Raw genomic sequence first — 12,072 nt, 5'->3', positions numbered from 1 at the left:
GTTGTTCTTCTTCTGCACAGCTAAACTGGAAGTGGCATTTCCAGCTCGCAATCGTGCAGAGTTATCTCAAAGAGAGGGGCCACGGTGTTTCTGTATCTCTATTATGTTGGTGCGGCTTCGGAACTTTTAAATATCTTGATATATCTCGAGAACTACGCCTCTGATCGAAAAATATCATAGAACATAAAAAGTAGGAAACTTAATTCTCTACAAAAAAGGTCTCTTAACATTTTGCCATAGCTCGCTTCGTTTCCGAGATATTTACAGATTTATCTCAAGGGAAGGGGCCTGACGGACATATTTCGAGATATTTCTTATTCTTGTTGTTCTTCTTCTGCACAGCTAAGCTGGAAGTGGCATTTGCAGCTCGCAATAGTGCAGAGTTATCTCAAAGAAAGGGGCCACGGTGTTTCTGTACCTCTATTATGTTGGTGCAGCTTCGGAGCTTTTAAATATCTTGATATATCTCGAGAACTACGCATCTGATCAAAAAATATCATAGAACATAAAAAGTAGGAAACTTAATTCTCTACAAAAAAGGTCTCTTAACATTTTGCCATAGCTCGCTTCGTTTCCGAGATATTTGCAGATTTATCTCAAGGGAAGGGGCCTGACGGACATATTTCGAGATATTTCTTCTTCTTGTTGTTCTTCTTCTGCACAGCTAAGCTGGAAGTGGCATTTGCAGCTCGCAATAGTGCAGAGTTATCTCAAAGAAAGGGGCCACGGTGTTTCTGTATCTCTATTATGTTGGTGCGGCTTCGGAACTTTTAAATATCTTGATATATCTCGAGAACTACGCATCTGATCAAAAAATATCGTAGAACATAAAAAGTAGGAAACTTAATTCTCTACAAATAAGGTCTCTTAACATTTTGCCATAGCTCGCTTGGTTTCCGAGATATTTGCAGATTTATCTCAAGGGAAGGGGCCTGAGGGACATATTTCGAGATGTTTCTTCTTCTTGTTGTTCTTCTTCTGCACAGCTAAGCTGGAAGTGGCATTTGCAGCTCGCAATAGTGCAGAGTTACCTCAAAGAAAGGGGCCACGGTGTTTCTGTATCTCTATTATGTTGGTGCCGCTTCGGAACTTTTAAATATCTGGATATATCTCGAGAACTACGAATCTGATCAAAAAATATCATAGAACATAAAAAGTAGGAAACTTAATTCTCTACAAAAAAGGTCTCTTAACATTTTGCCATAGCTCGCTTCGTTTCCGAGATATTTGCAGATTTATCTCAAGGGAAGGGGCCTGACGGACATATTCCGAGATATTTCTTCTTCTTGTTGTTCTTCTTCTGCACAGCTAAGCTGGAAGTGGCATTTGCAGCTCGCAGTAGTGCAGAGTTATCTCAAAGAAAGGGGCCACGGTGTTTCTGTATCTCTATTATGTTGGTGCGGCTTCGGAACTTTTAAATATCTTGATATATCTCGAGAACTACGCATCTGATCAAAAAATATCGTAGAACATAAAAAGTAGGAAACTTTATTCTCTACAAATAAGGTCTCTTAACATTTTGCCATAGCTCGCTTGGTTTCCGAGATATTTGCAGATTTATCTCAAGGGAAGGGGCCTGACGGACATATTTCCAGATATTTCTTCTTCTTGTTGTTCTTCATCTGCACAGCTAAGCTGGAAGTGGCATTTGCAGCTCGCAATAGTGCAGAGTTATCTCAAAGAAAGGGGCCACGGTGTTTCTGTATCTCTATTATGTTGGTGCGGCTTCGGAACTTTTAAATATCTTGATATATCTCGAGAACTACGCATCTGATCAAAAAATATCATAGAACATGAAAAGTAGGAAACTTAATTCTCTACAAAAAAGGTCTCTTAACATTTTGCCATAGCTCTCTTCGTTTCCGAGATATTTGCAGATTTATCTCAAGGGAAGGGGCCTGACGGACATATTTCGAGATATTTCTTCTTCTTGTTGTTCTTCTTCTGCACAGCTAAGCTGGAAGTGGCATTTGCAGCTCGCAATAGTGCAGAGTTATCTCAAAGAAAGGGGCCACGGTGTTTCTGTATCTCTATTATGTTGGTGCGGCTTCGGAATTTTTAAATATCTTGATATATCTCGAGAACTACGCATCTGATCAAAAAATATCATAGAGCATAAAAAGTAGGAAACTTAATTCTCTACAAAAAAGGTCTCTTAACATTTTGCCATAGCTCGCTTCGTTTCCGAGATATTTGCAGATTTATCTCAAGGGAAGGGGCCTAACGGACATATTTCGAGATATTTCTTCTTCCTGTTGTTCTTCTTCTGCACAGCTAAACTGGAAGTGGTATTTCCAGCTCGCAATAGTGCAGAGTCATCTCAAAGAAAGGGGCCACGGTGTTTCTGTATCTCTATTATGTTGGTGCGGCTTCGGAACTTTTAAATATCTCGATATATCTCGAAAACTACGCTTCTGATCAAAAAATATCATAGAACATAAATTGTAGGAAACATAATTCTCGACAAAAAAGGTCTCTTAACATTTTGCCATAGCTCTCTTCGTTTCCGAGATATTTGGAGATTTATCTCAAGGGACGGGGGCCTGACGGACATATTTCGAGATATTTCTTCTTCTTGTTGTTCTTCTTCTGCACAGCTAAGCTGGAAGTGGCATTTGCAGCTCGCAATAGTGCAGAGTTATCTCAAAGAAAGGGGCCACGGTGTTTCTGTATCTCTATTATGTTGGTGCGGCTTCGGAACTTTTAAATATCTTGATATATCTCGAGAACTACGCATCTGATCAAAAAATATCATAGTACATAAAAAGTAGGAAACTTAATTCTCTACAAAAAAGGTCTCTTAACATTTTGCCATAGCTCTCTTCGTTTCCGAGACATTTCCAGATTTATCTCAAGGGAAGGGGCCTGACGGACATATTTCGAGATATTTCTTCTACTTGTTGTTCTTCTTCTGCACAGCTAAGCTGGAAGTGGCATTTGCTGCTCGCAATAGTGCAGAGTTATCTCAAAGAAAGGGGCCACGGTGTTTCTGTATCTCTATTATGTTGGTGCGGCTTCGGAACTTTTAAATATCTTGATATATCTCGAGAACTACGCATCTGATCAAAAAATATCATAGAACATGAAAAGTAGGAAACTTAATTCTCTACAAAAAAGGTCTCTTAACATTTTGCCATAGCTCTCTTCGTTTCCGAGATATTTGCAGATTTATCTCAAGGGAAGGGGCCTGACGGACATATTTCGAGATATTTCTTCTTCTTGTTGTTCTTCTTCTGCACAGCTAAGCTGGAAGTGGCATTTTCAGCTCGCAATAGTGCAGAGTTATCTCAAAGAAAGGGGCCACGGTGTTTCTGTATCTCTATTATGTTGGTGCGGCTTCGGAACTATTAAATATCTTGATATATCTCGAGAACTACGCATCTGATCAAAAAATATCATAGAACATAAAAAGTAGGAAACTTAATTCTCTACAAAAAAGGTCTCTTAACATTTTGCCATAGCTCGCTTCGTTTCCGAGATATTTGCAGATTTATCTCAAGGGAAGGGGCCTAACGGACATATTTCGAGATATTTCTTCTTCTTGTTGTTCTTCTTCTGCACAGCTAAACTGGAAGTGGCATTTCCAGCTCGCAATAGTGCAGAGTCATCTCAAAGAAAGGGGCCACGGTGTTTCTGTATCTCTATTATGTTGGTGCGGCTTCGGAACTTTTAAATATCTCGATATATCTCGAAAACTACGCTTCTGATCAAAAAATATCATACAACATAAATTGTAGGAAACATAATTCTCGACAAAAAAGGTCTCTTAACATTTTGCCATAGCTCGCTTCGTTTCCGAGATATTTGCAGATATATCTCAAGGGAAGGGGCCTGACGGACATATTTCGAGATATTTCTTCTTCTTGTTGTTCTGCTTCTGCACAGCTAAGCTGGAAGTGGCATTTACAGCTCGCAATAGTGCAGAGTTATCTCAAAGAAAGGGACCACGGTGTTTCTGTATCTCTATTATGTTGGTGCGGCTTCGGAACTTTTAAATATCTTGATATATCTCGAGAACTACGCATCTGATCAAAAAATGCCATAGAACGTAAAAAGTAGGAAACTTAATTCTCTACAAAAAAGGTCTCTTAACATTTTGCCATAGCTCTCTTCGTTTCCGAGATATTTCCAGATTTATCTCAAGGGAAGGGGCCTGACGGACATATTTCGAGATATTTCTTCTTCTTGTTGTTCTTCTTCTGCACAGCTAAGCTGGGAGTGGCATTTGCAGCTCGCAATAGTGCAGAGTTATCTCAAAGAAAGGGGCCACGGTGTTTCTGTATCTCTATTATGTTGGTGCGGCTTCGGAACTTTTAAATATCTCGATATATCTCGAAAACTACGCTTCTGATCAAAAAATATCATACAACATAAATTGTAGGAAACATAATTCTCGACAAAAAAGGTCTCTTAACATTTTGCCATAGCTCGCTTCGTTTCCGAGATATTTGCAGATATATCTCAAGGGAAGGGGCCTGACGGACATATTTCGAGATATTTCTTCTTCTTGTTGTTCTTCTTCTGCACAGCTAAGCTGGAAGTGGCATTTACAGCTCGCAATAGTGCAGAGTTATCTCAAAGAAAGGGACCACGGTGTTTCTGTATCTCTATTATGTTGGTGCGGCTTCGGAACTTTTAAATATCTTGATATATCTCGAGAACTACGCATCTGATCAAAAAATGTCATAGAACGTAAAAAGTAGGAAACTTAATTCTCTACAAAAAAGGTCTCTTAACATTTTGCCATAGCTCTCTTCGTTTCCGAGATATTTCCAGATTTATCTCAAGGGAAGGGGCCTGACGGACATATTTCGAGATATTTCTTCTTCTTGTTGTTCTTCTTCTGCACAGCTAAGCTGGAAGTGGCATTTGCAGCTCGCAATAGTGCAGAGTTATCTCAAAGAAAGGGGCCACGGTGTTTCTGTATCTCTATTATGTTGGTGCGGCTTCGGAACTTTTAAATATCTTGATATATCTCGAGAACTGCGCATCTGATCAAAAAATATCATAGAACATAAAAAGTAGGAAACTTAATTCTCTACAAAAAAGGTCTCTTAACATTTTGCCATAGCTCGCTTCGTTTCCGAGATATTTGCAGATTTATCTCAAGGGAAGGGGCCTGACGGACATATTTCGAGATATTTCTTCTTCTTGTTGTTCTTCTTCTGCACAGCTAAGCTGGAAGTGGCATTTGCGGCTCGCACTAGTGCAGAGTTAGCTCAAAGGAAGGGGCCACGGTGTTTCTGTATCTCTATTATGTTGGTGCGGCTTCGGAACTTTTAAATATCTTGATATATCTCGAGAACTACGCATCTGATCAAAAAATATCATAGAACATAAAAAGTAGGAAACCTAATTCTCTACAAAAAAGGTCTCTTAACATTTTGCCATAGCTCGCTTCGTTTCCGAGATATTTGCAGATTTATCTCAAGGGAAGGGGCCTGACGGACATATTTCGAGATATTTCTTCTTCTTGTTGTTCTTCTTCTGCACAGCTAAGCTGGAAGTGGCATTTGCGGCTCGCACTAGTGCAGAGTTAGCTCAAAGGAAGGGGCCACGGTGTTTCTGTATCTCTATTATGTTGGTGCGGCTTCGGAACTTTTAAATATCTTGATATATCTCGAGAACTACGCATCTGATCAAAAAATATCATAGAACATAAAAAGTAGGAAACCTAATTCTCTACAAAAAAGGTCTCTTAACATTTTGCCATAGCTCGCTTCGTTTCCGAGATATTTGCAGATTTATCTCAAGGGAAGGGGCCTGACGGACATATTTCGAGATATTTCTTCTTCTTGTTGTTCTTCCTCTGCACAGCTAAGCTGGAAGTGGCATTTGCGGCTCGCACTAGTGCAGAGTTATCTCAAAGAAAGGGGCCACGGTGTTTCTGTATCTCTATTATGTTGGTGCGGCTTCGGAACTTTTAAATATCTTGATATATCTCGAGAACTACGCCTCTGATCGAAAAATATCATAGAACATAAAAAGTAGGAAACCTAATTTTCTACAAAAAAGGTCTCTTAACATTTTGCCGTAGCTCGCTTCGTTTCCGAGATATATGCAGATTTAGCTCAAGGGAAGGGGCCTGACGGACATATTCCGAGATATTTCTTCTTCTTGTTGTTCCTCTTCTGCACAGCTAAGCTGGAAGTGGCATTTGCAGGTCGCAATAGTGCAGAGTTATCTCAAAGAAAGGGGCCACGGTGTTTCTGTATCTCTATTATGTTGGTGCGGCTTCGGAACTTTTAAATATCTCGATATATCTCGAAAACTACGCTTCTGATCAAAAAATATCAGAGAACCTAAATTGTAGGAAACATAATTCTCTACAAAAAAGGTCTCTTAACATTTTGCCATAGCTCGCTTCGTTTCCGAGATATTTGCAGATTTATCTCAAGGGAAGAGTCCTGACGGACATATTTCGAGATATTTCTTCTTCTTGTTGTTCTTCTTCTGCACAGCTAAACTGGAAGTGGCATTTCCAGCTCGCAATCGTGCAGAGTTATCTCAAAGAGAGGGGCCACGGTGTTTCTGTATCTCTATTATGTTGGTGCGGCTTCGGAACTTTTAAATATCTTGATATATCTCGAGAACTACGCCTCTGATCGAAAAATATCATAGAACATAAAAAGTAGGAAACTTAATTTTCTACAAAAAAGGTCTCTTAACATTTTGCCATAGCTCGGTTCGTTTCCGAGATATTTGCAGATTTATCTCAAGGGAAGGGGCCTGACGGACATATTTCGAGATATTTCTTCTTCTTGTTGTTCTTCTTCTGCACAGCTAAGCTGGAAGTGGCATTTGCAGCGCGCAATAGTGCAGAGTTATCTCAAAGAAAGGGGCCACGTTGTTTCTGTATCTCTATTATGTTGGTGCGGCTTCGGAACTTTTAAATATCTTGATATATCTCGAGAACTACGCATCTGATCAAAAAATATCATAGAACATAAAAAGTAGGAAACTTAATTCTCTACAAAAAAGGTCTCTTAACATTTTGCCATAGCTCGCTTCGTTTCCGAGATATTTGCAGATTTATCTCAAGGGAAGGGGCCTGACGGACATATTTCGAGATATTTCTTCTTCTTGTTGTTCTTCTTCTGCACAGCTAAGCTGGAAGTGGCATTTGCAGCGCGCAATAGTGCAGAGTTATCTCAAAGAAAGGGGCCACGGTGTTTCTGTATCTCTATTATGTTGGTGCGGCTTCGGAACTTTTAAATATCTTGATATATCTCGAGAACTACGCATCTGATCAAAAAATATCATAGAACATAAAAAGTAGGAAACCTAATTCTCTACAAAAAAGGTCTCTTAACATTTTGCCATAGCTCGCTTCGTTTCCGAGATATTTGCAGATTTATCTCAAGGGAAGGGGCCTGACGGACATATTTCGAGATATTTCTTCTTCTTGTTGTTCTTCCTCTGCACAGCTAAGCTGGAAGTGGCATTTGCGGCTCGCACTAGTGCAGAGTTATCTCAAAGAAAGGGGCCACGGTGTTTCTGTATCTCTATTATGTTGGTGCGGCTTCGGAACTTTTAAATATCTTGATATATCTCGAGAACTACGCCTCTGATCGAAAAATATCATAGAACATAAAAAGTAGGAAACCTAATTTTCTACAAAAAAGGTCTCTTAACATTTTGCCATAGCTCGCTTCGTTTCCGAGATATTTGCAGATTTATCTCAAGGGAAGGGGCCTGACGGACATATTTCGAGATATTTCTTCTTCTTGTTGTTCTTCTTCTGCACAGCTAAGCTGGAAGTGGCATTTGCGGCTCGCACTAGTGCAGAGTTAGCTCAAAGGAAGGGGCCACGGTGTTTCTGTATCTCTATTATGTTGGTGCGGCTTCGGAACTTTTAAATATCTTGATATATCTCGAGAACTACGCATCTGATCAAAAAATATCATAGAACATAAAAAGTAGGAAACCTAATTCTCTACAAAAAAGGTCTCTTAACATTTTGCCATAGCTCGCTTCGTTTCCGAGATATTTGCAGATTTATCTCAAGGGAAGGGGCCTGACGGACATATTTCGAGATATTTCTTCTTCTTGTTGTTCTTCCTCTGCACAGCTAAGCTGGAAGTGGCATTTGCGGCTCGCACTAGTGCAGAGTTATCTCAAAGAAAGGGGCCACGGTGTTTCTGTATCTCTATTATGTTGGTGCGGCTTCGGAACTTTTAAATATCTTGATATATCTCGAGAACTACGCCTCTGATCGAAAAATATCATAGAACATAAAAAGTAGGAAACCTAATTTTCTACAAAAAAGGTCTCTTAACATTTTGCCGTAGCTCGCTTCGTTTCCGAGATATATGCAGATTTAGCTCAAGGGAAGGGGCCTGACGGACATATTCCGAGATATTTCTTCTTCTTGTTGTTCCTCTTCTGCACAGCTAAGCTGGAAGTGGCATTTGCAGGTCGCAATAGTGCAGAGTTATCTCAAAGAAAGGGGCCACGGTGTTTCTGTATCTCTATTATGTTGGTGCGGCTTCGGAACTTTTAAATATCTCGATATATCTCGAAAACTACGCTTCTGATCAAAAAATATCAGAGAACCTAAATTGTAGGAAACATAATTCTCTACAAAAAAGGTCTCTTAACATTTTGCCATAGCTCGCTTCGTTTCCGAGATATTTGCAGATTTATCTCAAGGGAAGAGTCCTGACGGACATATTTCGAGATATTTCTTCTTCTTGTTGTTCTTCTTCTGCACAGCTAAACTGGAAGTGGCATTTCCAGCTCGCAATCGTGCAGAGTTATCTCAAAGAGAGGGGCCACGGTGTTTCTGTATCTCTATTATGTTGGTGCGGCTTCGGAACTTTTAAATATCTTGATATATCTCGAGAACTACGCCTCTGATCGAAAAATATCATAGAACATAAAAAGTAGGAAACTTAATTTTCTACAAAAAAGGTCTCTTAACATTTTGCCATAGCTCGGTTCGTTTCCGAGATATTTGCAGATTTATCTCAAGGGAAGGGGCCTGACGGTCATATTTCGAGATATTTCTTCTTCTTGTTGTTCTTCTTCTGCACAGCTAAGCTGGAAGTGGCATTTGCAGCGCGCAATAGTGCAGAGTTATCTCAAAGAAAGGGGCCACGTTGTTTCTGTATCTCTATTATGTTGGTGCGGCTTCGGAACTTTTAAATATCTTGATATATCTCGAGAACTACGCATCTGATCAAAAAATATCATAGAACATAAAAAGTAGGAAACTTAATTCTCTACAAAAAAGGTCTCTTAACATTTTGCCATAGCTCGCTTCGTTTCCGAGATATTTGCAGATTTATCTCAAGGGAAGGGGCCTGACGGACATATTTCGAGATATTTCTTCTTCTTGTTGTTCTTCTTCTGCACAGCTAAGCTGGAAGTGGCATTTGCAGCGCGCAATAGTGCAGAGTTATCTCAAAGAAAGGGGCCACGGTGTTTCTGTATCTCTATTATGTTGGTGCGGCTTCGGAACTTTTAAATATCTTGATATATCTCGAGAACTACGCATCTGATCAAAAAATATCATAGAACATAAAAAGTAGGAAACCTAATTCTCTACAAAAAAGGTCTCTTAACATTTTGCCATAGCTCGCTTCGTTTCCGAGATATTTGCAGATTTATCTCAAGGGAAGGGGCCTGACGGACATATTTCGAGATATTTCTTCTTCTTGTTGTTCTTCCTCTGCACAGCTAAGCTGGAAGTGGCATTTGCGGCTCGCACTAGTGCAGAGTTATCTCAAAGAAAGGGGCCACGGTGTTTCTGTATCTCTATTATGTTGGTGCGGCTTCGGAACTTTTAAATATCTTGATATATCTCGAGAACTACGCCTCTGATCGAAAAATATCATAGAACATAAAAAGTAGGAAACCTAATTTTCTACAAAAAAGGTCTCTTAACATTTTGCCGTAGCTCGCTTCGTTTCCGAGATATATGCAGATTTAGCTCAAGGGAAGGGGCCTGACGGACATATTCCGAGATATTTCTTCTTCTTGTTGTTCCTCTTCTGCACAGCTAAGCTGGAAGTGGCATTTGCAGGTCGCAATAGTGCAGAGTTATCTCAAAGAAAGGGGCCACGGTGTTTCTGTATCTCTATTATGTTGGTGCGGCTTCGGAACTTTTAAATATCTCGATATATCTCGAAAACTACGCTTCTGATCAAAAAATATCAGAGAACCTAAATTGTAGGAAACATAATTCTCTACAAAAAAGGTCTCTTAACATTTTGCCATAGCTCGCTTCGTTTCCGAGATATTTGCAGATTTATCTCAAGGGAAGAGTCCTGACGGACATATTTCGAGATATTTCTTCTTCTTGTTGTTCTTCTTCTGCACAGCTAAACTGGAAGTGGCATTTCCAGCTCGCAATCGTGCAGAGTTATCTCAAAGAGAGGGGCCACGGTGTTTCTGTATCTCTATTATGTTGGTGCGGCTTCGGAACTTTTAAATATCTTGATATATCTCGAGAACTACGCCTCTGATCGAAAAATATCAAAGAACATAAAAAGTAGGAAACTTAATTCTCTACAAAAAAGGTCTCTTAACATTTTGCCATAGCTCGCTTCGTTTCCGAGATATTTGCAGATTTATCTCAAGGGAAGGGGCCTGACGGACATATTTCGAGATATTTCTTCTTCTTGTTGTTCTTCTTCTGCACAGCTAAGCTGGGAGTGGCATTTGCAGCTCGCAATAGTGCAGAGTTATCTCAAAGAAAGGGGCCACGGTGTTTCTGTATCTCTATTATGTTGGTGCGGCTTCGGAACTTTTAAATATCTCGATATATCTCGAAAACTACGCTTCTGATCAAAAAATATCATACAACATAAATTGTAGGAAACATAATTCTCGACAAAAAAGGTCTCTTAACATTTTGCCATAGCTCGCTTCGTTTCCGAGATATTTGCAGATATATCTCAAGGGAAGGGGCCTGACGGACATATTTCGAGATATTTCTTCTTCTTGTTGTTCTTCTTCTGCACAGCTAAGCTGGAAGTGGCATTTGCAGCTCGCAATAGTGCAGAGTTATCTCAAAGAAAGGGGCCACGGTGTTTCTGTATCTCTATTATGTTGGTGCGGCTTCGGAACTTTTAAATATCTTGATATATCTCGAGAACTGCGCATCTGATCAAAAAATATCATAGAACATAAAAAGTAGGAAACTTAATTCTCTACAAAAAAGGTCTCTTAACATTTTGCCATAGCTCGCTTCGTTTCCGAGATATTTGCAGATTTATCTCAAGGGAAGGGGCCTGACGGACATATTTCGAGATATTTCTTCTTCTTGTTGTTCTTCTTCTGCACAGCTAAGCTGGAAGTGGCATTTGCGGCTCGCACTAGTGCAGAGTTAGCTCAAAGGAAGGGGCCACGGTGTTTCTGTATCTCTATTATGTTGGTGCGGCTTCGGAACTTTTAAATATCTTGATATATCTCGAGAACTACGCATCTGATCAAAAAATATCATAGAACATAAAAAGTAGGAAACCTAATTCTCTACAAAAAAGGTCTCTTAACATTTTGCCATAGCTCGCTTCGTTTCCGAGATATTTGCAGATTTATCTCAAGGGAAGGGGCCTGACGGACATATTTCGAGATATTTCTTCTTCTTGTTGTTCTTCTTCTGCACAGCTAAGCTGGAAGTGGCATTTGCGGCTCGCACTAGTGCAGAGTTAGCTCAAAGGAAGGGGCCACGGTGTTTCTGTATCTCTATTATGTTGGTGCGGCTTCGGAACTTTTAAATATCTTGATATATCTCGAGAACTACGCATCTGATCAAAAAATATCATAGAACATAAAAAGTAGGAAACCTAATTCTCTACAAAAAAGGTCTCTTAACATTTTGCCATAGCTCGCTTCGTTTCCGAGATATTTGCAGATTTATCTCAAGGGAAGGGGCCTGACGGACATATTTCGAGATATTTCTTCTTCTTGTTGTTCTTCCTCTGCACAGCTAAGCTGGAAGTGGCATTTGCGGCTCGCACTAGTGCAGAGTTATCTCAAAGAAAGGGGCCACGGTGTTTCTGTATCTCTATTATGTTGGTGCGGCTTCGGAACTTTTAAATATCTTGATATATCTCGAGAACTACG

Source organism: Osmia lignaria, unplaced genomic scaffold (genome assembly GCF_051020975.1).
Source record: "Osmia lignaria lignaria isolate PbOS001 unplaced genomic scaffold, iyOsmLign1 scaffold0007, whole genome shotgun sequence".
Lineage (NCBI taxonomy): Eukaryota > Metazoa > Arthropoda > Insecta > Hymenoptera > Megachilidae > Osmia > Osmia lignaria.
Note: the sequence above shows the minus strand (reverse complement) of the source record.